Source organism: Colobus angolensis, unplaced genomic scaffold (genome assembly GCF_000951035.1).
Source record: "Colobus angolensis palliatus isolate OR3802 unplaced genomic scaffold, Cang.pa_1.0 Scaffold685, whole genome shotgun sequence".
NCBI lineage: Eukaryota > Metazoa > Chordata > Mammalia > Primates > Cercopithecidae > Colobus > Colobus angolensis.
Genome location: NW_012120543.1, coordinates 114046 through 136569, shown reverse-complemented (window position 1 = coordinate 136569; position 22524 = coordinate 114046). Strand labels below are relative to the sequence as shown.

Below are 22524 nucleotides of genomic sequence, written 5' to 3'. Positions count from 1 at the left end.
AGCTATCTCTGGTTTAATTTCTACTAGGATCAAGTGTGAATCTATTGCGGTACGTCTAAAAGTTTAAATGAAGCACAATTAGCTACACTTGTGCATTAAGAGAAACAAGCAAGGTAGTTTTCTTGCAATGTGAAACTTCAATTTAGATGATTTTTGAAGTTCTTTATAACATTTTTTAATTCACAGAACTCCTGTAGCCTGTAATACCAGCTGTGAGTACTACTCTCAGTGTTGGAGATCATCAAAATACAATTGGACCAGACCCTTTGGAAATAATTCTGTGTCTCAAATGCCCTGTGGAGCACACACTTAATCAGTTGTTGGCTATGGAATTTTCCAACATCAGCTAAAGAGAAGGGTGAGTGTGGGGTGTGTATGTATCTGTGTCAAAGCACAAAGTTGATGGTCTCTCCTTGGATGGGAATTGTGGGATGCGAAGTCATCTCCTAGATTGTTCATGAGGTGTCATCTGACACTTAGGTTGTTTCCATCTTTTGGCTGTTATGAATATTGCTGCAGTGAACATTGGAGTACAAGTATCTGTTTGAGTCCCTGATTTAAATTCTTTTGGGTATATACCTAGATGTGCAATTGCTGGGTTGTGTGATATGTTTAGCTTTTTGAGGAATTGCCAAGCTGTTTTCCACAGTGCCTGTACCATTTTACATTCCCATCAGCAATATGCAAGAGTTCCAATTTATCCACATTCTTGCTGACACTTGTTATTTTCCATTATTTTTTAAATAGCCATCTTAGTAGGTGTGAAGTGGTATATCATTGTGGTTTTAATTTGCATTTCCAAAAGTCTTATGATGTTGAGCATCTTTTCATGTGCTTATTGGCCATTTGTGTATATTTTTTGGAGTAATGTATGTTTAAGTTCTTTGCTCATTTTTATTTGTGTTTTTGGTTATTGTTGCATTGTAGGAGTTTTAAAATATATACTGGATACATGCCCTTTATTAGCTATATGATTTGCAAATATTTTCTCCTGTTCTGTAGGTTTTTTCACTTTTGATGATGTCATTTGATGTGCAAAAGTTTTTTATTTCAATGAAGCCCAGTTTATCTATTTTTTCTTTTGTTACTGATGCTTTTGGTGTCATATCTAAGAATTCATCGCCAAATTCAAGGTTACAAAGAGACCCCTGTGTTTTCTTCTAAAAGTTTTATAGTTTTAAACATCAGAGTAATTAGTGTGTCTATCACCTCAAACATTTATCATTTCTTTGTTTTGGGAGCATTCAAAATCTTTTCTTGCTATTTGAAAATATACAATTATGTATTGTTAATTATGTCACCCTACATTGCTATAGATCGTTAGAACTTATTCCTCCTATCTTGCTGCAATTTTGTATCTGTTAGCCAACCTTTCCCTCCCCATTCCTTTCCCTATATTCTCTTAACTTTTAATCGGAAAAAAAAAAAAAACACAATTACTTTTGCACCATCCTAATAGTAACCACTGTTCTACACTCTACTTCTATGAGATGAGCTTTTTTAGCTTCCACATGTGAATGATAATATGTGGTATTTATCTTTCTGTGCCAGGCTTATTTCACATAGCGTCCTCCAGGTTCATCCATGTTTTCACCAATGACAGGATTTATTTCATTGTTATGGCTGAATGGTGGTCTGTTGTGTATATATTTTTGTATCCTGGCATCTGTTTATGGGTACTTATGTTGATTCCATATCTTGGCTATTGTGAATAGTGCTGCAACAAACATGAGAGTGCAGATATCTCTTTGATATACTGATATCCTTTCTTTTTGATACATACCCAGCAGTAAGAATGCTGGATCATATGGTAGTTCTATTTTTAGTTTATTGAGAAATCTCCATGCTGTTTTCCATAATAGCTGTACTAAGTTACATTCCCACCAGCAATGTATAAGAGTTCCGTTTTCTCTACATCCGTACCAGCATTTGTTATTTTTTTTTTTTTGTCTTTTTGACAATAGCCATTCTAACTAGGGTGAGATGATATCTCATTGTGGTTTTGATTTGCATTTCCCTGATGATTAGTGATGTTGAGTGTTTTTTCATATAATTTTTGGCCACTTACATGTTTTCTTTTGAGAAATGCCTATTCAGATCATTTGCCAATTTTTAAATTGAATTATTTGTGTTTTTGTTGTTTAGTTGTTTGAGTTCCTTGTGTAGTCATGTTCCACACAATGTTTCAGTCAATGATGGACTGCATGTATGACAGTGGTCCCATAAGAATATAATACCAAATTTTTGCTGTATCTTTTATATGATTAGATACATGAATATTTACCACTGTCTTACAATTGCCTGCATTATTCAATACAATAACATTCTATATAGGTGTGCAGCCTAGGAGCAATAGGCTATACTATGCAGCATAGGTATGTAGTAGGCTATACCATGTAGGTATTCGTAAGTAGTACTTTTCTTCTTCTAAGTAGACGAGCTTTCTTGTTCTTCTACTTTTAGAAGAGCTTAAGAAAATCTGCATCTATGATAGTCTCATGATGATGAAAATGCCTAAGGACACATTTCTTAGAATTTATCTCCATGGTTAAGCAATACATGACTATATATTCTGGATATTAGTCCCTTGTCAGATGAATAGTTTGCAAATATTTTCTCCCATTCTGTAGATTGTCTCTTCACTCTCTGATTGTTTCTTTTGCTGTGCAGAAGCTTTTTAGTTTGATATAATCCCATTTGTCTATTTTTGCTATTTTGCCTGTGCTTTTGAGATCTTACCCGTAAAATCTTTGCCCAGACCAATGTCCTGAAGCACTTCTCCTATGTTTTCTTTTTCTAGTAGTTTCATAGTTAGATTTAGGTGTATAATCCATTTTGAGTTGTGCTAGGAAACCTGGATATCCATATATGGAAGAACGAAACTAGACCTCTGTATCTCATCAAATACTGCAGAATTTTGATTACAGTAGTTTTGTAGTACATTTTGAAATCAGGAAGTGTATGTGCTCCAACTTTGTTCTTCTGCTTCAAGGTTGTTTTTGTTTTTCTGAGTCCCTTTCCATTCTATGTCAATTTTAGAGTCAGCTTTTCCACTGATACAAAAAAGTCTTTGGAATTTTCAGATTGAAATTTTGCTTGGGGGTATTGCCCTCTTTATAATATTTAGTTTCCAATCTATAAACACATAATGCCCTTCCATTTATTTTGGTCTTTAACTTCTTTTAGCAATAGTTTATAGTTTTAGGTATGTAAGTTGTTCACCTCCTTAGTTAAATTTATTCCTAGGTATTTCATTCTTTTATATGCTATTGTAAATGGAATTATTTTCTTTCTTTTTCAGATTGTTCATTGCTGGTGTATAGAAACATAACTGATATGTGTGTGTGTTGATTTTGTCACCTGCAACTTTGCTGAATTTATTCACTCTAGTAGCTTTTTTGTGGATTCTTTTGAAATTTCTCTCTATAGGGTCATGTCATCCACAAATAGAAATACTTTATCTTCTTTTCTCTTATGTGGTTACCATGTATTTCTTTTTCCAGTGTAATTGCTCTGGCTGTAACTTGAATAACAGTGCTGAAAGTGGGCATGCTTGTCTTGTTCCTGATCTTCCCAGTGAAAGCTTTCAGTCTCTTATTATTGAATATGATATTAGCTGTGGGATTTTCGTAAATGTCTTTTATCATGGTAAGGAAGTTCCTTTCTCTGCCTAATTTTATGAGTGTTTTTTAAAGGATATCAGGTTTTATCAGATATCTTTTTTGTATCAACAGAGATGATCATGTGCAGATTTTTTTGTTCTATTCAAGTGGTATGTTACGTCGTTTGACTCTCTTATGTTGACCACCCTTGCATTTCTAGGATAAATCCCACTTGATCATGGTATATAATCTTTTTAATATGCTGTTGGATTTGTTGTGCTGGGATTTTGTTGATAATTTTTGCATCTATATTCATAAGGGATATTGGTATGTAATGTTTCCTTGTGATGTCTTCCTCTGGTTTTGGTATCAGAGTAATGCTGGCTCCGTAGAATTAGTTAGAAGATGTTCCCCCTTCTACTTTTTAGAAGAGCTTGAGAAGGATTGTTGTTGACTCAAAGTCTTTACGTTTGTTGGAATTGTCTAGTGAAACCATCTGGTCCTGGAATTCTCTTTTTGGGGAAGTTTTTGATTACTGGTCCAATTTCCTCACTCTTTATGGGTCAGTTGAGATTTTCTATTCAGTTCAGTGTCTTTTCTATTCAGATTTGGAGTCAGTTTATATAATTTACATGTGTTTGTAAGAATTTGTTGATTTCATCTAAGTTATCTAATTTGTTGGTGTATAAATGTTCATTGTGTACTTTTAACCTTTTAAAATTTCTGTGTGGCTGGTAATAATGTTCCCCCTTTCTGGTTTTAGATATTTGTGTCTTCTTTTTTATCTCTAACTAAAAGATTGTCAATTTTCTTTATCTTTTTGAAGAACCAACTTTTGGTTTCATTGATTCTCTCTACTGTTTTTCCATTCTCTGTTTTGTTTATTTCTACTCAAATCTTTATTATTTCCTTCCTTCAGTTAGCTATGGGTTTCGTTTGCTCTTCTTTTTCTAGTTCCTCAAGGTATAAAGTTAGGTAATTGATTTGAGATCTTTCTTATTTTTTAATGTAGGTGTTTATAGTATAAACTTCTCTCTGACCACTGCTTTTGCTGCATCCCATAAGTTTAGTTATGCTGTTTTTGTTTTTATTCATTTCTGAGTATTTTCTGATTTTCCTTGTGATTTCTTCTTTGACCCATTGGTTATTTAAGAGTGTGTTGTTTAATCTCCATATATATGTGAATTTTTTATTTTTCTTTCTGACGTTGATTCCTAGCTTCATCCATTGTCAGTGAAGATATTTCACATGATATCAGTCTTATAAAGTTCATTGAGACTTATTTTAGAAGAATGTGTTTTTGCTATTGTTTGGTTCAGAGTTCTACATATGTCTGTTAGGCCTAGTTGATGTGTACCACTGTTCAAGTCCTGTATCTCTTTATTGATCTCGAGTCTAGATGCTCTGTTCATTATTAAGTATGGGGTTTGAAGTTTCCTACTATTGTTATAAAACTGTATTTTTTTCTCTTCATTTCTGTCAGTGTTTGCTTCTTCTTAGGGACTTTCGCTTTCCTGCTTATTTACATTCTCCTGTATTTTAACCCCACTATTTTAATAGGTTTCTCCGTATCTGCATGGAACATATACTCATTTTTACCTCGGGAGGAAAAAAATCCTTTCCCCAACACTAAACTTACACTTTTCCAGTTATCTTTCTCTCTACCCTTTCAGAATAATCAAGTTTTCCACATTTGTTGTTTCTGCTTTCTTATCTCCTACCTTCCCTTTTATGTTTAAAAGGGAAGTAGAGCATAAAAGTTTGGAAAATTTGCAGCCTGATGATGCAATAGAAAAGAAAACCCATTTTCTCAGAAGAAATTCAAGCTGGCTGTGGGAATTTGCGTAAGGAGGAGCCAAATGGTAATCACCAAAACAATTGGGAAAATATCTCCAGAGCATGTAAGTGATCTTGGTATCAGTCCCTCCCATCACAGGCCTGGAGGCCTAGGAGGGAAAAATGGGCTGGGCTCAGGGCACCCCTGCTCTGTGCAGCTTCAGAACTTGGTGCCCTGTGTCCTAGCTGCTTCAACTCCAGCTGTGGCTAAAAGGGGCCAAGGTACAGCTCAGGCTGTTGCTTCAGAGGGTGCAAGCCCCAAGCCTTGGTGGCCTCCACATGGTGCACGGGCCTGTGGGTGCACAGAAGTCAAGAATTGCAGTTTGGGAACCTCTGCCTAGGTTTTAGAGGATGCATGGAAATGCCTGGATGTGTAAGCAGAAGTCTGCTGGAGGGGTGGAACCCTCATGGAGAACCTCTGCTAGGGCAGTGTGGAAGGGAAATGTGGGGTTGGAGCCCACACACAGAGTCCCCACTGGGGTACTACTGCCTTATGGTGGTGTGAGGAGAGGGCCACCATCCTCCAGACCCCAGAATGGTAGATCCACTGACACCTTGCACTGTGCACCTGGAAAAGTCACAGTCAACACCAGCCTGTGAAAACAACCATGAGTGGGGCTGTACCCTGCAAAGCCACAGGGTCAGAGCTGCCCAGAGCCATTGGAGCCCACCTCTTGCATCAGCATAACCCGGATGTGAGACATTAAGTCAAAGGAGATCATTTTGGAGCTTTAAGATTTATGACTGCCCTGCTGGATTTCGGACTTGGATGGGGCCCGTAGCCCGTTCATTTTGGCCAATTTCTCCCCTTGGGAACAGAAGCATTTACCCAATGACTATACCTCCACTGTATCTAGGAAGTAACTAACTTACTTTTGATGTTAAAGGCTTGTTGACAGAAGGGCCTTGCCTTGTCTCAAATGAGACTTTGTACTGTGGACTTCTGAGTTAATGCCTAAATGAGTTAAGACTTTGGGAGACTATTGTGAAGACATGATTGTGTTTTGAAGTGTGAAAAGTCATGAGATTTGGGAGGGGTTGGGATGGAATGATATGGTTTGGCTCTGTGTCCCCACCCAAATCTCATCTCAAATTGTAATCCTCACGTGTTGAGGGAGGGACCTGTAATCCCCACCTGTTGAGGGAGGGAAGTGATTGGATTATGGGGGCGGTTTTCCCCATGCTGTTGGCATGACAGTGAGTGAATTCTCACAAGATCTGATGGTTTTATAAATGGTAGTTTTTCCTGCGCACTCCCTCTCACCTGCAGCCATGTGAGATGTGCTTGCTTCCCCTATCACCATGATTGTAAGTTTCCTAAGGCCTCCCCAGCGGTGCAGAGCTGTGAGTCAATTAAACCTCTTTCCTTAATAAATTACCCAGTCTCAGGTAGTATCTTTATAGCAGTGTGAGAACAGACTAATGCAGCCATGGAGTATAATTTTTTAAATATGCTGCTGAATTTGGTTTGCTAGTATTTTCTTGAGAATTTTGCATAAGTATTCATAATGGATATTGGTTTATGATTTTTTTTTCTTATAGTACCTTTGACTTTGGTATCAAGCTAATAGGAAGTAGCCCCTCCTCTTTCATTATTTTTTAAAGAGCTTGAAAAAGATTCCTGTTAATTTTCCTTTAAATATTTAGCAAAATTTACTAGTGAAATGATCGGGTCCAGTGTTTTCTTTCTTGGGAGGTTTTTTGATTACCGATTTGATATCCTCACTAGTTATAGATCTATTCAGATTTTCTATTACTTAATTATGCAGTTTTGGTAAATTGTATGTTTCTAGGAATACATCCATTTCATCTAGGTTATCCAGTGTTTTGGCATGCTGTTGTTTATAGTACTCACACTCTTTTTTTGTTTCTATAAAGTGGTAATACTATTTCTGCTTTCATTTCTGATTTTATTAATTTGAGTTTTTCAGCATTTAAAGTCAATCTAGCTAAAGGTTTGTCATTAAAAAATATTTTCAAGTGCTGACTTTTGATCTTACTGATTTTCCTTGTTGTTTTCTACTCCATATTTATCTCCATTCTAGTGTTTATTATCTTCTTTCTGCTGGCTCTAGGCCTAGTTTATCATTCTCTTTCTGATTCCTTAAGGTGTATAGTTGTTGATTTGAAGTTTTCTTCTTTTCTTTTTTTGATGGAATCTTGCTCTGTCGCCTAGGCTGCAGTGCAGTGGCACAATATTGGCTCACTGCAACCTCCATCTCCTGGGTTTAAGCCATTCTCCTGCCTCAGCCTCCCAAGTTGCTGGGACTACAGGCATGGGCATGCGTCACCACGCCAGGCTAATTTTTGTATTTTTAGTAGAGATGGGGTTCCACCATGTTGGCCAGGCTGGTCTCAAACTCCTGACCTCAAATGATCTGCCTACCTCGGCCCCCCAATGTGCTGGGATTACAGGCCTAAGTCACCTTGCCCAGCCTGAAATTTTCTTGTCTTTTTACCCTAATGCTTATTATCTGCTTATTGCCTTCAATTTCACTGAGTTCTGCTCTTTTATGATTTCTTTGTTCTGCTCAATTTGGATTTAATATTCTCTTCTTGTTTTGGTTTTTAAAGATGGCATGCTAGATAATGTTATTGATACTTCTTTTTTCTGATCTATCTATTCAATTCTATAAATTTATTGTTAAGCACTGCTTTATTTGCGTGCCGCAAATTTTGATGTTATATTTTCATTTTGATGTAAACTACTTTGAAAATTTTCTCTTGGTAGTTCTTCTTTGATTTATTTGTTATTCAGAAATGTGTTGTTTAATCTTCAAATATTTTGGATTTGCCAGCTACATTTCTATTATTTTCTTGTTTAATTCCATTATGGTCCAAGAATATACGCTGACTAATCTGCTCTTTTAAATTTGTTAAAGTATTTTTTGTGGCTCACAGTATGGTCCGTCTTGGTGTCTGTTCCATGTGATCTTTAGAAGAATGTAAATTCTGGTTTTAGATGAAATATTCTACAGATGTCAATTAGAACCAGTTAATTGTTGGTGCTATTCAGTACAGCTGTGTCCTTACTGCTCTTCTGCCTAGTGGATCTTTCAGTTACTGATAGTGTTGAAATCTCGAATTATCATAGTGGATTTGCCTGTTTTTTTTTTTTTTGTTATGCTATCACATTTTGCCTCTAATATTTTGATACTCTGTCTTTAGGAACATAATAGTAAGAGCTGTTATGTCTTCTTTGATGTTTGACCCATTCATTATTATTGAAGTCTGCTTTTCTCTTTTGATTCTTTTGATTAGTGTTTGCATCTTATGTCTTAGTCTCCTTTACTTTCAAGCTATCTGTGTCTTTATATGTATATAGTGGATTGTTATTGACAACATATAGTTGGGTCTTGATTTTTTTACATTCACCCCTAAAGTCTGTCTTTTAATAGGAATATTCAGACAATTCATATTTAAAGTGATTATTGACATATTTGGATAAATGTTTAACACATTTGTAACTATTTTATGTCTGTTGCCATGTTCTTAGTGTTGTATTTTGTATTCCACTTTGTTTCTGCCTTCTCTGGTTTTAATTGAGCATTTAAAAAATTATTCCATTTATTCTTTTCTCTTAGTGCATTAATTTTACAAGCTGAGTATCCCTGTTTTGAAAATTCAAAATCTAAAATGCTCCAAACTCAAACTTTTTGATCACCAATGGGACTTTAAAAGAAAATACTCATTGGGTTTTGGATCTCAAATTTTTTGGATTAGTGATGCTGAACTAATATAATAAGTATAATGCAGACATTCCAAAATCTGAAAGAAAAAAACAAAAGCTGGAATCTTAAACTTTTCTGGCCCCAAGCATTTCGGAGAAGAGATACTCAACCTGTATTTCTTTTCACAATTTTCTTAGTGATTGCTCTAGGGTTTGTCATATACATTAGCAACTACTCTAAATCCAGTTTCACTTAACACTATACTGATTCATGGGTAGTTCACATACCTCATGACAAGGTGTTACCAATTCTTCTCTCTCATCCTTTCTAACATTGTTGTCATTATTTCAAATATCCGTAAGCTGTAATCACTGAATACATTGTTTCTATTGTTATTTTGAACAAATTGTTGTCTGTTAGATCAATTAGAAATAAGAAAAATCGGCCGGGCGCGGTGGCTCACGCCTGTAATCCCAGCACTTTGGGAGGCCGAGGCGGGTGGATCACGAGGTCAGGAGATCGAGACCATCCTGGCTAACACGGTGAAACCCCATCTCTACTAAAAATATAAAAAAATTAGCTGGGCGTGGTGGCGGGCGCCTGTAGTCCCAGCTACTCAGGAGGCTGAGTCAGGAGAATGGCGTGAACCCAGGAGACGGAGCTTTCAGTGAGCCAAGATTGCACCACTGCACTCCAGCCTAGGCGACAGAGCGAGACTCCATCTCAAAAAAAAAAAAGTAAAAAAGAAAAGAAATAAGAAAAATATGGTTGACCATTGAACAACATAGGTTTGAACTGCACAGGTCCACTTATTTGCAGATTTTCTTCTGCCTCTGCCACCCCAAGACAGCAAGACCAGCCCTCTTCCTCCTTCTTGGCCTACTCAATGTGTAGATGATAAGGATGAAGAACTTTATGATGGTCCACCTCCACTTAAAGAATAGTAAATATACTTTCTCTTCCTTGTGATTTTCTTAATAGCATTTTCTTTTCTCTAGCTTACTTTGTTGTAAGAATATAATATATAATACATATAAGATACAAATATGTGTTAATAAGCTGTTTATCAGTAAGATTTCTAATCAACAGTAGGCTATTAATAGTCAAGTTTTTGGGAAGTTAAAAATTATATATGGATTTTTGACTGTGCAGTGGGGTCAGCACCCCTAACCCCTGTGTTGTTCAAGGGTCACCTGTAAAATACTTGTAAATTTCATTTATCTCTTCTTTTTAAAGCACTTCTAGGAGACTACCAGGAAACAAATCCAGCAGGTTTATTGTTTCATTTGTGAAATCAAATCCTCATTTGAATGTCCCAAATCAAATGGTCTTTAAATACAAAGACTATCACAACCAGAGTTAAAATTTTTTCCATAGAACTTATTGAAGTAGTTAATCATGAAAGTTAATCATAATCATATTTTCAGATAAAGTGGGTGGCTCTTAAAAGTGACTTTGAGTTGGGTAGAATTATTACTGAGAAAGCTTTGTGCTCTCTCTCTACAAATGTGGCATGTAAGCTCGATGTTCTTGGGCATGATAGTCACTCAGAGTGGATGGCACACAGATTGATGTTCTCAAAGAGCACCACGAGGTAGGCCTCTCACAGTTCCTGCAGCTGCTGAGCTTTGGAAGTGCAGGTTTGTCTTGAAGTTCTGTGCGATCTCGTGCACCAGATCCTGGAATGGCAACTTGCGGATCAGCAGCTCAGTTGACTTCTGGTAGCAGCGGATCTTATGCAGGGCCACTGTGCCAAGCTGGTAGCTGTAGGGCTTATTTATGCTTCTGGTGCTGGGGCACTCTTGCAGGCTACTTTGGTGGCCAGATGTTTACATGGCAGTTTACCGCCCGTAGACTTGTGTGTAGTCTCCTTGATGTAGGCCATTTCAGATTATCCAAAGAAAAAACGCAGATTTGGTCTCAATTTTTGTTTGTCTGAGAGTCTTTATTTTTCTACACTTTAGAAGGATTATTTTGTTGCATACAGTGTTTCAGATTGGTAACATTTTAGATATTTCTCTCCGCTCTCTTCCCAATGGCATGGTTTCTGAAGATAAGTTCAACCTAATTCTTAGCCTTGCTCTTCTATAAGTAAGGCATTTTTTTCTTTTGGCTTCTTTGAAGATTTTATCTTTGTCTTTCATTTTCTGCAGCCTGAGTATGATATGTCTATGTGTAGATTTTTTGGTTAAATTCTGCTTAGTGTTCTCTGAGCTTCTTGGATTTGTGGTTTGGCATCTGCTATGGTTTGAATGTCCCCTCCAAAATTCATGTTGAAATTTTATTGCAAATGTAATACTGTTGGGAATTGGGACCTTTAAGAGGTAGTTAAGTTGTGAGGTCTTCACCATCATGAGTGGATTAACGCCATTATGGAGGGTGTGGGTTAGTTATTGCAGGAGTTAGGAGTTAGGCCCTCTTTTTTTCTTTGTCTCACATGTTGACTTGCCCTTCCATAATGTTGTGATGCAGCAAGAAGACCTTCACCAGATTCAGCGTTTTTATCTTGGACTTCTCAGCCTCCAGAACCATGAACCAAATAAATCCCCTTTCTTTACAAATTACTCAGTCTGTGGTAGTCTGTTATAGCAGCAGAAAACAGACCAAGACAGCATCTGTCATTCAGTTTGCAAAAGTTTCAGCCATTATTACTTCAAGTGGTTGTTTCTTTCTTCCCCTTCTGGTATCACCATTATCTGTGTGTTACAACTTTTGTAATTGTTCCATAATTCTTGAATATTCTTTTCTGTGTTTTTCCTTTTTATTTATCTATTTATTTTATTTATTCCTTCCTTTTTGTTCTTGTCAGTTTGAGGACTTTCTATTGATATACTTCCAAGCTCACTGATTCTTCCCTTGACTGTCCAATCCACTGATGAAAGAATCCTTTAGAGGTATTCTTCATTTCAGTTACAGTGCTTTAAATTTCTAGCATTTACTTTTGAGTATTTCAGAGAATTTTCTTTGTTTTTTGTCTAACTTTTATTTTAGGTTCAGTGGTACAAGTACAGGTTTATTATATAGGTTTATTGTATAGGTGTATTATCTGTACATCTGCGCCACAGGGGTTTGGTGTACAGATAATGTTGTCACCCATGCACTAAGCATAGAACCCAGTAAGTATTTTTTTATTATCTCCCCCTTTTTACCCTCAACCCTCAAGTAGGGCCCCATGTCTGTTGTTCCCTGCTTTGTGTTTATGTGTTCTTGTCATTTAGCTCCCTCTTATAAGTTAGAACATGCGATATTTGATTTTCTGTTCCTGCATTAGTTTGCTAAGGATAATAGTCTGTAGCTCCGTCAATTTGCTGCAGAGTACACAATCTCATTCATTCTTATGGCTGCATAGTATTCCCTGGTATGTATTTACCACATTTTCTTTATCCAGTATACCATTGATGGGCATTTAGATTGACTCCATGTCTTTGCTTATTGTGAATAGTGCTGCAACGAATAAATGCGTGCATGTGTCTTTATGGTAGAACAATTTATATTCCTTTGGGTATATACTCAGTAATGGGATTGTTGGGTCGAATGGTCATTCTGTTTTTAGTTCTTTGAGGAATCACCACAGTGCTTTCCACAATGGCTGAACTGATTTACACTCCCACCAGCAGTGTATAAGTGTTTCCTTTTCTGTGCAACCTTGCCAGCATGTTATATATTGATTTTTAAATAATAGCCATTCTGACTGGTGTGAGATGGTATCTCATTGTGGTTTTGATTTGCATTTCTCTAGTGATTCATGATGTTGAGCATTTTTTCATGTGCTTGTTGGCCACATGCATGTTGTCTTTTGAAAAGTGTTCATGTCTTTCGCCCACTTTTTAATGGGGTTGTTTGTTTTTTGCTTGTAAATTTGTTTAAGTTCCTTATAGATGCTGGATATTAGACCATTGTCAGATGCATAGTTTGCTGATATTTTCTCCCATTTTATAGGTTGTCTGTTTACTCTGCTGATAGTTTCTTTTGCTTGCAGAAGCTCTTTAGTTAACTTAGTTCTCATTTGTCAATTTTTGCTTTTGTTGCAATTGCTTTTGGCATCTTTGTCATGAAATCTTTGCCCATTTCTGTGTCCAGAATGGTATTGCCTAGGTTATCTTTCAGGATTTTTATAGTTTTAGGTCTTACATTTAAGTCTTCAATCAACCTTGAGTTGATTTTTGTATATGATGTAAGGGAGGGGTCCAGTTTCAACTTTCTGCATATGGCTAGCCAGTTATCCTAGCACCATTTATTGAATAAGAAGTCCTTTTTCCGTTGCATGTTTTTGTCAGTTTTGTTGAAGATCAGATAATTGTAGGTGTGTGGCATTATTTCTGGGCTCTCTATTCTATTTCACTGGGCTTTCTGTTTTTGTACCAGTACCATGCTGTTTTGGTTATTGTAGCCCTGTAGTATAGTTTGAAGTTGGATAACTTGATGCCTTCAGCCGTATTCTTTTTTGTTAGGATTGCCTTTGCTATTCAAGCTCTTTTTTGGTTCCATATGAATTTTAAAATAGTTTTTGTCTAGTTCTGTGAAGAGTCTCAATGCTAGTTAAATAGTAATAGCATTGAATCTGTAAATTGCTTTGGGCCTTATGGCCATTTTAACAATATTGATTCTATCTATGAGCATGGAGTTTTTTACTATTTGTTTGTGTCATCTCTGATTTCTTTGAGTAGTGTTTTGTAATTCTCATTGTAGAGATCTTTCACCTCTCTGGTTAGGTGTATTCCCAGGTATTTTATTCTTTTTGTGGTCATTGTGAGTGGAATTACATTCCTGGTTTGGCTCTGAGCTTGGATGTTGTTGGTACACAGGAATGCTACTGGTTTTCCTATGTTGATTTTGTATCCTGAAACTGCTAAAGTTGTTTTGTCAGCTCAAGGAGCTTTTGGTCTGAGATGATAAGGTTTTCTAGATACAGAATTATGTTGTCTGCAAAAAGGGGTAGTTTGACTTCCTCTCGTCCTATTTGGATGCCTTTTATTTCTTTTTCTTGTCTGATTGCTTTGGCCAGAACTTCCAATACCATATTGAATAAGAGTGTTGAGAGAGGGCATCCTTGCCTTGTGCCGGTTTTCAAGGGGAATGCTTTCAGCTTTTGCCCATTCACTGTAATGTTGGCTGTGGGTTTGTCACAGATGGCTCTTATCATTTTGCAGTATGGTTCTTCAGTGCCTATTATTTGAAAGTTTCTAACATGAAGAGGTGTTGAATTTCATCAAAAGCCTTTTCTGCATCTATTGATAAAATCATGTGGTTTTTGTCTTTAGTTTTGTCTATGTGATGAATCGCACTTGATGATTAGCATATGTTGAACCAACCTTGCATCCCAGGAATAAAGCCTACTTGATTATGGTTTTTTATGTGCTGATGTTTGCTAGTATTTTGTTGAGGATTTTTGCAGCTGTGTTCATCGGGGATATTGACCTGAAGTTTTCTCTTTTTTGTTGTGTCTCTGCCACTTTTTTGTATCAGGATGATGCTGGTCTCATAGAATGAGTTGGGAAGGAGTCTCTCCTTCTCAGTTGTTTTGGAATAGTTTCAGCAGGAATGGTACCAGCTGTTTGTACATCTGATAGAATTTGGCTGTGAATCAGTCTGGTCCCAGGCTTTTGTTGGTTGGTAGGCTATTTATTACTGATTCAGTTTCAGAGCTCATCATTGGTCTGTTCAGGGATTCAGTTTCTTCCTGGTTCAGTGCTGCAAAAATGTATGTGTTCAAGACTTTACCCATTTCCCCTGGATTTTCTAGTTTTTTGTCCATAGAGGTGTTCATGATAGTCTCTGATGGTTATTTGTGTTTCTTTGGGGTTAGTGGTAACATCTCCTTTGTCATTTCTAATTGCTTGAATCATCTCTCTTTTCTTCTTTATGAGTCTAGCTAGCAGTCTATCTGTCTTACTGATTTTTTGAAAGAAGCAACTCCTGGATTCATTGGTTATTTTTTATGATTCTTCATGTCTCAATCTGCTTCATTTCACCTCTCATTTTGGCTATTCCTTATCTTCTGCTACTTTTGTGGTTGGTTTGCTCTTGCTTCTCTATTTCTTCTAGTTATGATCTTAGGTTGTTAATTTGAGATTTTCCTAAGTTTTTGATGTGGGCATTTTGTGCTATAAATTTCCCTCTTAACACTGCCTTAGCTGTGTCTCAAAGATTCTGGTGTGTTGTATTATTGTTCTCATTAGTTTCAAGGAACTTCTTTACCCAGAAGTCATTATTTACCCAAAAGTCATTCAGAAGCAAGTGGTTTAATATCAACATAAATGAATGGTTTTAAGCAATTTTCTTTGTATTGAAGACTATTTTAATTTTGCTGTGGTCTGTAAGTATGGTTGATATGATTTCAGGTCTTTTCAATTTGCTAAGGATTGTTTTATGTTCAATTGTGTGGTCAAATTGAAAGCATTTGGCATGTGGCAATAAGAATGTATATTCTGCTGTTTTTAGATGGAGAGTTCTGCAGATGTCTATTAGGTCCATTTGGTCAAGTGCTAAGTGCAGGTCCTGAATACCTTTGTTAATTGTCTGCCTTGATGATCTGATACTGTCAGTAGGGTGTTGAAGTCTCCCACTGTTATTGTGTGGGAATCTAAGTCTCTTTGTAGGTCTACATGTAAGAACTGTTTTAATGAATCTGGGTGCTCCTGTGTTGCATATATTTAGGATAGTTAGGTCTTCATGTTGAATTGAACCCTTTACCATTATGGATTCCAAAAAAGACTTTCTTTGTCTTTTTTATTTTTGTTGATTTAATGTTTGTTTTGTCTGAAATTAGGATTGTAACCCCTGCTTTTTTCTGTTCTCCATTTGCTTGGTAGATTTTTCTCCATTCCTTTGTTTTGAGCTTATGCATGTCATTACATGTGAGATGGGTCTTTTGAAGTCAGCATACCATTGGGTCTTGCTTCTTTATCCAACTTGCCACTCTGTGACTTTTAATTGAGGGCATTTAGCCTGTTTACATTCAAGTTTAATATTGATATGTGTGGATTTGATCCTGTCATCATGATGTTAGCTGGTTATTATGCAGACTTGTTTGTGTGATTGCTTTATAGTGTCACTGGTCTGTGTACTTAAAAGTATTTTTGCAGTGGCTGGTAATGGCCTTTCCTTTTCATAGTTAGTGCTTTCTTCAGGAGCTCTTGTAAGGCAGGTCTGGTGGTAATGAATTCTCTCAGCCCTTACTTGTCTGAAAAGGATCTTATTTCTCCTTCACCTAGTAAGCTTAGTTTGGCCAGATATAAAATTCTGGGTTGGAATTTCTTTTCTTTGAGAATGTTGAATATAGTTCTCAATCTCTTCTGGTATGAAGGGTTTCTGTTAAGAGGTTCACTCTTGGCCTGATGTGGTTCCCTTTTTAGGTGACCTGCTCTTTCTCACTAGCTGCCTTTAACATTTTTTATTTCATTTCAATCTTGGAGAATCTGATGATTATTTGTCTTGGGGATGATCTTCTTTTGTAGAATCTTGCAAGGGTTCTCTGCATTTCCTGAATTTGAATACTAGTCTCTTTAGCGAGTTTGGGGAAGTTTTCATGGATGATATGCTGAAATATGTTTTCCAGGTTGCTTGCTTTTTCCCCATCTCTTTCAGGGATGTCAGTTATCTCCCTAGATTTGGTCTCTTTACATAATCTTGTATTTCTTGTAGATTTTATGTTTTCCTTTCAATTCTTTTGTCTTTATTTTTGTTTGACTGTCTTATTTCAGGGAGCCAGTCTTCAAGCTCTGAGATTCTTTCCTCACCTTGTTCTAGTCTGCTGTTAATACTTGTGATTTGACTGCATTATGAAATTCTTGTAGTGTGTTTCTCAGCTCTTATCAGGTCAGTTTGGTTCATTTTTATACTGACTATTTTGTCTATAAGCACTTGTATATCCTTTCTTGTGATGCTTTGCTTCCTTGGATTGGGTTTCAGTGTTATCCTAAATCTTGATGTTCTTCATTCCTATTCATATTCTGAATTCTATTTCTGTTTTTTCAGCTCTCTCTCAGTTAAGAACCCTTGCTGGAGAACTAGTGTGGGCAGTCATTTGGAGGAAAGAAGACACTTTGGCCTTTTGAGTTACCAGAGTTCTTGCACTGTTTTTTTTCTCATCTGTGGGTGTGGGTGTTCCTTTAACTGTGGTGTAAATTGAGTACAGTCAGTAGACTTCTTTTCTGGATGTTTTCAGAGGGCTGTGGCTTTATGCAAGGACTTTATTTGTAACTGAATTCTTGTCTTTGGTTTCGCAGGGGAGTATGTTCGCAAAGTATTTTTGGTATTGAAGTTTTGGGGTATGATCTAGTATGTGGCACTTATGCATAATGGTCAGTAGGTAGTCTCTTGCTTAGTCATGTGGCTCCTATGTATTTCTCTATGGTTGCAGCTGTGTCCCTCTCAATGCTCTGAAAATATTGGCTCCTCTCCCACTTGAGTGCTGGCTGCAGATCTCAACTTGGCACTCCCAAGCTGTACACTGTGGCTCTGGGGTGATCTCAGGCTTCACGTTCCCTCCCCAGTTTGGAGACGGCAGAAGGAGGGACCTTAGCTGTGGTTGTGGCCTAGGGTCTTTCACTTGTCTCCTGGGGTGCTACCCCAGAGACATGTAGAGCCGTGATCAATCAATGTGATTGGCCCGGGATGGGGAGGCTGTACTTACGTGGGCCCAACCTGGAGGGGCCCTGCCTGATGATGAGCAAGAGGGATGGGTGGGACCTGTGGGAGACAGACTGGCCTCCTCTCCTTAAAGCAACTGCAGCTTGCTTTAGGTGTGGATAAAGTACTCAGGGTCTTTATTCCTTCCCCAGTTTGAGGGCAGTAAGAGCAGTTCCACTGCAGAGGCAGTGGCAGAGGGGCTTTTGGTTGCCCCTAGGAGTTCTACCTCCAAGAAACACAGAACTGCTGCTACTGGGAGTGTTCAGCCAGGGGCTAGATCAGCTGCACTGCTGTCCTGAGGTAGGGGCTCTACTTGCAGGGGAGCAGGGTATTGCGGGCTCACAGGGAGGAGAGACTGGGCTCCTCTCCATGTGGTGACTGTGGTGTGCTGTAAGCTTGCGTGAAGCCCTCAAGTTCTTTGTTTCTTTCCCCGACTAAGGGTAGCGGGGGCAGAACTGCTACTGTGGCAGTGGCAGAGGGGCTGTTGGGTGCCTCCAGGAACCTCTTCCAAGGAAAACTCAGAGCCACTACCAGTGGGTATGATCAGCGGTGAGTAGGGCAACCGTTCTGGAGTTGTGAGCCTGGGGCCCTGCCTGGTGAAGAGAGGGGGATGAAGACGCCCAAGGAAGAGGAACTGGACTCCCTTCCATATGGTGGCTGCAGTGTGCTGGAGGTGCCAACACAACAACTAGGCCCTTTGTTCCTTCCCCAGTCTAAGGATAGTTAGGGCAGTACCGCTGCAGCTGCAGTGGTGGAAGCGTTTTGAATTGACTCTGGGATTTCCTACTTGGAGAAATGCTGAGCCATCTCTAATTGAAGTGTTCAGGTGGGTGCAGGGTAGTTCTGCTGGAGTCCCAGGTTGGGAGGCCTTGCCCAGTGAGAAGTGAGGACAGATACCTGCATGGGGAACAATGTGGCCACTTTTCCATGGGGTAGCTGCACTGTGCTGAGGGTTTGCACCAGTCCCTAGTTACTGTGGACTCGTGAGAGCTTGAAAGTAGCAAAGGCAAGGGCTGCAAGAGAGCAAATATGTTGGCTTGCTCCTCCTCCTTTGAGCTCTGTCCCAGGGATCTGCAGAGCTGCCACCAGCATGAGAACCCCAGCGAGGGAGTGGCTGGAGTCCCAGGTTGGGAGGTCCTGCCCAGTGGGAAGAAACGGGATTGGAGACCCACATAGAAAACAGTATGACTGCTTTTTGTAGGGCGGCCACACTGTGCTGGGAGTCTGTGCCACACCCTAGTTGCCTGGGACTGTCCAGAGCCTGAAGGCTGTGAGATTGCAAAGATGGCAGCCCACCCCTACCTCTGGAAGCTCTATCCCTGGGAGGTGAGGAGCTGTTACAGGCCCAAGAGCCCTAGTAGGGGGTGACTAAAGTCCCAGACGAGTGTGTCTTAGCCTGTGAGGCTTGCAGACCTTCATTGTTCAGTGCCCTGGATTCAGCACCTTTCTTCGAGGTGTATAAGAGAGCCTTACCTCCCCCAACTTTTTTTTTTGAGAGAGAGTCTAGCTCTGTTCCCCCAGGCTGGAGTGCAGTGGTGCAGTCTCAGCTCACTGCAAGCTCCACCTCCCGAGTTCATGCCATTCTTCTGCCTCAGCCTCTCGAGTAGCTGGGACTACAGGCGCCCGCCACCACGCCAGGCTAATTTTTTGTATTTTTAGTAGAGACGGGGTTTCACTGTGTTAGCCAGGATGGTCTTGATCTCCTGACCTCGTGATCCACCCGCCTCGGCCTCCCAAAGTGCTGGGATTACAGGCGTGAGCCACCGTGCCTGGCTTACCTCCCCCGTTACCAGAGCTGCAGCTGCTAATGCCAGGATGCCTGGGGATTCAAGGCTCCTGGGACTCTGCATGTATGTGAGTGTGGCTCTGCCCAGTCTCCTCATAGCTCTGTGTGTCAGTCCAAAGGCCCTGGTGGAGTGGGCTCACAGGAGGGTCTCCTGATCCTAGAGTTCCAATGATCCGTGGAAGAAGTGTGGATTCCTAAGGTTTCTCACTCACTCACCATTTCCCATGGAGGGGGAACCTCCCAGATGGACAGAGGTCCTGTCTTACTCCTCTCTATTCTTCATGGGTTGTTCCCTTGATTAATTCCAATATGTTCACCTGCATGTTTCCGTTGAAGATGTAGTGTTTAATTGCTACTGTTTCTTCTCTATGTGAGTGTGGCATACACTAGCTACTTCTAGTCAAACATCTTGTCCTTCCCCCTCATTCTTCATAGGGTTTTCAGACCTCTCTGTTCATATTACTTATTTGTTCTTAAATGTTGTCCTTTTTTTTTTGTTCCACTAGAGCCCTTATCATACTAGTCTGATAGTTCCAAACATTTCTGCCATATCTGAGTCAGGTTCTGAGGCTTACTTTGACTCTTGAGACTGTATTTTGCAATTTAACATGCCTTCTAGTTTTTTGTTCAAAGCTAGACATGATATATTAGGCAGCAGAACTCAGAAAAATAGGCCTTAAGTGTGAAGCTTTATGTTTATTGTCTAAGAATCAGGCTGTATTCAGTATTTGTTGTAGCTATAGATGTCAAACTCTAAAATTTCTTCTGCTATCCCTGCTTTTTCCTATTCTTTTGTCTTTGGGTTCCCGGGAGATTACTTTTTTTTTTTTTTTTTTTTTTTGAGACGGAGTCTTGCTCTGTCGCCCGGACTGGAGTGCAGTGGCCAGATCTCAGCTCACTGCAAGCTCCGCCTCCCGGGTTTACGCTTACGCCATTCTCCTGCCTCAGCCTCCGGAGTAGCTGGGACTACAGGCGCCCGCCACCTCGCCCGGCTAGTTTTTTGTATTTTTAGTAGAGACGGGGTTTCACAGTGTTAGCCAGGATGGTCTCGATCTCCTGACCTCGTGATCCACCCGTCTCGGCCTCCCAAAGTGCTGGGATTACAGGCTTGAGCCACCGCGCCCGGCCCGAGATTACTTTTTATATAGGGTCTGATACTTAACAGTTGTTCCAGCTGTAATTCCCTGTTATTAGACATTAGCCTGACTGATGTAGTGGTAAGCAGTGGGTACAAGGGGGATATATTCTATTATCTTATGATTAGGTCTTAGTCTTTTAGTGACCCTGTGCTGTGACCTTCACAAGTTTTTCTCGGTTTTTTCTTCCCACTAGGTGTTTCAGGAATCCTAGAGGGGGCTGAATTGGTTATTTTCCTTACCCTGCATCAGGCAAATGGGTACTGGAGCTGGGTATTTCCCTTATTTACAGTCAGATAGGCATTGATAAAACCCAATTCAGTTGGGTGCTGGTAAAATAGTTTCCCTTTAGGGAAGCAGGAATTGTTAAGGAGAACAGAATACTCTGGGCGTATTTCAAATAGTTACTCCCCCCTCACCCCCGCCCCCACTGCCAGCCCCCGTCTTATTACTAGAAACATGAGAGGATTTTATTTATTTTAATTTTTATTATCATTTCTTACCAGTCTTTATATTGAGAACCTGTCGGGGCTCCTGGAGACAAAACTCACAAGGATTTCGGAGCCTATCTGAGAGGAGCCCCCAGAGGTTTTAACTGTAAAGCTAGTCCACATTGAGCCTTCCACTACTGGGTCTAGCAGTGGGCTTCTGCTCCTGAGATTCTGATCTCAGTAAGCTGTGGTTTTCAGGAACCACATTTTTTCTCAATTTTGGGGGCAGTGGCTTGTCCTGTGACCTCAGTTCTCTGGTGGATCTAAGAAGAGCTGTTAATTTTCAGTTTGTTCAGCTTTTTTCTTACACTAACAATGAGAGTAATGACTTCCAATCACTTTACATTTCAGACTAGAAATCAGAAGTCTCTGTTTTGTTGATTTTTTGAGTTTTCATCTATGCTACTGAACATGTCTTGTTAGAGATAATCTTACTTATAAGTTCCTTAACCATAGTGCCATGTAGGAGCCATAATGTCATCCTTAGAAAAAACAAGTTTGAGAACAGCTTTCTTTCTTTGTATTCCTTATCAATGAAAGGTACAACAGAAGCACTGCCCAATATAGTTTTAGCTCTTATATTTATGCCTTTCATATATTTGGAGTTAATTTTTATATATGGCATGAGGTAGGAGTCCAAGTTCATTCTTTGGCATGTAGCTTTCTAGTTGTTCCAGCCATATTTTTTGAAGATATTCTTTCACATTTTATGATCTTGGCACCATTGTTGAACTTCAGTTGTCCATAGATGTGTTTATTTCTGGCCAGTCACTTCCATTCTATTAATCTACATATCTGTCCTTATGTCTGTACCTCCCTGTTTTGTTTATTGTAGCTTTGTAGTATGCTTTAAAATTGGGAATTGTGAGTTCTCCAACTTTTTTTTTTTTCAAGATTGTTTTGGCTATTTGAAGCCCCTTGCAATTCCATATGAATTTTAATATCTGCTTTTCCATTTCTGCAAAACGGGGCTTTGTAATTTTGATAGTGATTACACTTGTCCTTAAAGTTTTAAGCAAGAACTGTATAACCTCTGTTCAGTTTGATTGTGAGGATTTTTTAAATTTAGCAGGTTACATTGTGAATGATGTAATTTCATAAGCAAAGTCCCCTTTTGCCATGTAAGGTAACATATTGACAGATTCCAGGGATGAAAAAATTGACATGTTGTGGGGGCTGATACATTATTTAGTCTACTGTACTACTTACAGTAAAGGTAGTGGTCATAGAATCAAGCAAGTTATATATGGGTAAATAAATGTGGTAAAATAGGCTATCCATATTTTGTAGAAGCTGAAATTCCGGTGATAAACACAAGGTAGAGACTTAAAATTTTACTACTTTCATAGACTCTGTGTATCAATGGTTCGC

At 38.9% G+C, this 22524-nt stretch overlaps 1 protein-coding gene and 1 pseudogene across 1 annotated transcript in view; one reads left to right on the top strand and one right to left on the bottom strand.

Annotated features, from left to right (window-relative positions):
• Window positions 1-22524, top strand: part of GPRASP1 (G protein-coupled receptor associated sorting protein 1) — a 58299-nt gene that overhangs the window by 5775 nt on the left and 30000 nt on the right. The window contains exon 3 of the mRNA XM_011926416.1: window positions 187-358. The gene's annotated coding sequence lies outside the window, so the exon portion shown is untranslated. The remainder of the gene's footprint in view (window positions 1-186; window positions 359-22524) is intronic.
• Window positions 10525-10994, bottom strand: LOC105500772 (annotated as a pseudogene).